Below are 4,714 nucleotides of genomic sequence, written 5' to 3' on the forward strand. Positions count from 1 at the left end.
GATCCTACTAAACGGACACCCCTCGCTTGTGTCCGTCGACCGCCTCTAAAGCCAGCATATACAACCGAAGGAATAATCTCGTCACCCCGCAACAACCGTCACCCGACCAACCTGCTGACGAGCCAACGACACGCTACTCCGGTGGCCCAACCACCGTCGACGCAACAATCGACGATGAGCCAGCGTCCCACAACTCCGATGCCCGGACCGTCGTCACTCGACCAGCTGCCATCGTACAACCAGTCGTCGCTGCCAGATCAGCAGTCAACGGCCACACAATCGCCTTCGACCATACAGCTGCCGTCAACAAACCAACCGCCGATAGCCCGGAACCGCGCCACACGAACATCACCTATGCCGTCGCTACAAACAGCCAGAGCAGCAACCACCAGCTTCGCCCCACCACCGCTATCTTACGAAAGGATCAAAACGTATCGACCGGTGTTACCAGATCTCAACGAAGAGTAGTAATTCCTCTGCGATACCGATAACACCGATCTAGGAGGGGAATCCTGTAGCGACCAGAGTTCCATCTGGTGCATACACCTAGAACCACGACCAAAAATGTTCCACGGGCGAACTAGAGCGAGACAACCAGTGACAGCACGCTTCACCGCCTCGATTATCCGGTGGCTTGCTACACACCTCTTCTCCGGCAACTCTCGAACGAACAACACTAATTTTCGCGTCTCTCCCGAACTCACCGTTCCGCGGCTTTAAAAGAAAAAAGGAATAAATCGAATTCAACCAAAACGTAGTTCGCAAAGCGTGTTGCGTATGTTCTTAAAAAAATAGGGACCACATTTGTGGCGCCCCTAAAGACTTTACAGCTGAGTTAGACTTTCTAGTGACACCACGAATCACTGGGAACTTTCGACGAAGTCTTTCGATATTCACAGTGGCCCATCTCGAGCGAAACAGGTGCTGGCCCACCCTACCTTCAACAGAAGAGGACCTGTCGATGTGCTGATTGGCGCTGGAAGTTTTTGGAACCTGATGCTTGACGGCCGATGTGAACTCGGCCCGAACCGACCTGCACTGCGATACACAAAGCTGGGTTGGATCGCTGGAGGCGTGATCGCGAGCGACATGACGGTCGTTGCGCGTACACTTTGCCAAACTGCTGACGATGAGCCGCTCATCGAACTGCTGAGGAACTTCTACAAGGTAGAATCCTGCGACGAGCTCCGCCCTTCCCCGAAGGCGGATGACGAAGTGTGCCTGGAACACTTCCGGCGAACACACGAGCGAACCGAGGAGGGACGGTATGTAGTACGACATCCGTTCAACGAACGTAAACGCGAGCTTGGCTGCTCGCGAGACAGAGCGCTGCGACGTTTTCTGGCTTTCGAGCGAAAACTTGAAAAGCAGCCGGACTTAAAGGAGCAATATTCGCGGTTCATCCGAGAATATGAGGATCTCGGACATATGCGCTAGATTGTGGTTACACCGAATGACGACCCAGGATCGGTGTTTTATCTACCGCACCACTGCGTGCTGTGGCCTACGAGCACGACAACCAAGCAGCGAGTCGTGTTTGATGGATCCGCGAAGACGTCATCCGCGTCTCGATCACGACGTCTGATGACTGGACCGACGGTTCAGAACGATCTTACTGCAATTTTGCTTCGTTTCAGAGGATTTCAATACGTCTTCACACTCGACATTCCGAAGATGTTTCGTCAAGTGGTGGTCCATCCGGATGACACAAGGTAGCAGCGAATCCTTTGGAGGTACAATCGGAACGACCCACTTACGGTGCGAGAGCTGCTGACAGTTACGTATGGCTTAGGACCTTCCCCGTTTCAAGCAACCATGGCTCTGAAGCAAGCTGCAGAAGATCATCACGATGAGTTCCCAAGGGCCGCAGAGGTGGTCAATAGGGAGACATACATGGATGATATCCTGTCTGGTGCCGATACCCAACGGCCCCAACCAACACAGCAACTCATCGAGGATGAGGACGAAGTGGAAATTCCGGATAATGAGCTGCCGGAAATGCGAGCGGGAGTGGCTTTAGCCATGACTGTTCCGATCGAACGTTTTCCGATCTTTGACAGGTTGAGCAGTTACATACAGATTGTAAGGGATGGCCTACTTGGTGCGACTAGCTAGGTTCATCAGTCACGCAAAGGGGAGGTGGTAAAGGGCCGACTGACAGCGAAGGAAGTGCGTACAGCGACGCTCTTATAGTACGGCTGGTTCAACGCGAGACTTTCCAGCCCGAAATCATCGCACTTATGGACGGTGCGAATACAAAACATCGACTTAATGGACTACAAGCGTTTTTGGATCCTGACGATGGGATCATACGAGTTGGAGGCAGAATCAAGCGAGCCTGCTTCAGCGCTCACAAGTGGTGCGCCAACCATTCAGATATCGTTTTAGGTGTAGTGAAGAACAACGAGGAGACAATTTCGAGGTTACGGACGACACCTCGAAGACCTCGTTAAGACACTGGGCGTGACATGGGACACGTTGGAGGACTGGTTCTCGGCGTCCGTTCCTGACTTTGACAACCCAGAAGGAATGTCTCGAAGGAAGCTTCTGAGTCAACTGGCCAAAAATCTTCGACCCACTTGGATTCTTTGGCCCAGTAATCACCTACGCGAGCTGATCTTGCGAGAAGTAGATGAACTACAAATCGATTGGGACGACTCCATCCCAACCGAAATCGACGAGAAGTGGCGAAACTTTCGGACCGAGATGATATCACTGAGGGAAATCCGAGTTCCGAGATGGATTTCCTGGAAGGGTGTGTTCCAGCTGAGACTACAAGGGTGCGCTAACGCATCCGACCAAGCCTACGGTGCCTGCTTTACGTGCAGGGCACTTTCACCGATGAGGAGTCCAAGATGCAGCTTGTTTGCATTAAGTCTCGGATCCTACCGAAAAAACGAAGTCCGAAGGAGAAGGCCATCACGACCCCTCGAGCCGAACTGTTAGCGGCACTGTTACTGGCTCGAATGGTCGTGAAGTTCCTGAACGCTACGGAGCTTAAGTTTGAATCAGTACATCTTTGGAGCGACTCAAAAATCGTATTGGCTTGGGTCAAGAAAACGCCAGAACTACTGCAGACATACGTATCAAATCGGTAAGCGAGATCCAGCAGCTTAGCCAATCCTTCCACTGGCATTACATTTCCACACATGACAACCCGGCCGATTTGATTTCACGTGGAGTTACACCGAGGAAAATGATTGGTTTAACTATTTGGTGGCGACCCCAACCAACACAGCAACTCATCGAGGATGAGGACGAAGTAGAAATTCCGGATAATGAGCTGCCGGAAATGCGAGCTGGAGTGGCTTAGCCATGACTGTTCCGATCGAACGTTTTCCGATCTTTGACAGGTTGAGCAGTTACATACAGAGTGTAAGGAGTATGGCCTACTTGGTGCGACTAGCTAGGTTCATCAAGTCACGCAAAGGGGAGGTGGTAAAGGGCCGACTGACAGCGAAGGAAGTGCGTACAGCGACGCTCTTAATAGTACGGCTGGTTCAACGCGAGACTTTCCAGCCCGAAATCATCGCACTTATGGACGGTGCGAATACAAAACATCGACTTAATGGACTACAAGCGTTTTTGGATCCTGACGATGGGATCATACGAGTTGGAGGCAGAATCAAGCGAGCCTGCTTCAGCGCTCACAAGTGGTGCGCCAACCATTCAGATATCGTTTTAGGTGTAGCTGAAGAACAACGAGGAGACAATTTCGAGGTTACGGACGACACCTCGAAGACCTTCGTTAAGACACTGGGCGTGACATGGGACCCGTTGGAGGACTGGTTCTCGGCGTCCGTTCCTGACTTTGACAACCCAGAAGGAATGTCTCGAAGGAAGCTTCTGAGTCAACTGGCCAAAATCTTCGACCCACTTGGATTCTTTGGCCCAGTAATCACCTACGCGAAGCTGATCTTGCGAGAAGTAGATGAACTACAAATCGATTGGGACGACTCCATCCCAACCGAAATCGACGAGAAGTGGCGAAACTTTCGGACCGAGATGATATCACTGAGGGAAATCCGAGTTCCGAGATGGATTTCCTGGAAGGGTGTGTTCCAGCTGAGACTACAAGGGTTCGCTAACGCATCCGACCAAGCCTACGGTGCCTGCTTGTACGTGCAGGGCACTTTCACCGATGAGGAGTCCAAGATGCAGCTTGTTTGCATTAAGTCTCGGATCCTACCGAAAAAACGAAGTCCGAAGGAGAAGGCCATCACGACCCCTCGAGCCGAACTGTTAGCGGCACTGTTACTGGCTCGAATGGTCGTGAAGTTCCTGAACGCTACGGAGCTTAAGTTTGAATCAGTACATCTTTGGAGCGACTCAAAAATCGTATTGGCTTGGGTCAAGAAAACGCCAGAACTACTGCAGACATACGTATCAAATCGGGTAAGCGAGATCCAGCAGCTTAGCCAATCCTTCCACTGGCATTACATTTCCACACATGACAACCCGGCCGATTTGATTTCACGTGGAGTTACACCGAGGAAAATGATTGGTTTAACTATTTGGTGGCGACCCCAACCAACACAGCAACTCATCGAGGATGAGGACGAAGTAGAAATTCCGGATAATGAGCTGCCGGAAATGCGAGCTGGAGTGGCTTTAGCCATGACTGTTCCGATCGAACGTTTTCCGATCTTTGACAGGTTGAGCAGTTACATACAGAGTGTAAGGAGTATGGCCTACTTGATGTGACTAGCTAGGT

This window comes from Anopheles merus, chromosome X, assembly GCF_017562075.2.
Source record: "Anopheles merus strain MAF chromosome X, AmerM5.1, whole genome shotgun sequence".
Taxonomy (NCBI): Eukaryota; Metazoa; Arthropoda; class Insecta; order Diptera; family Culicidae; genus Anopheles; species Anopheles merus.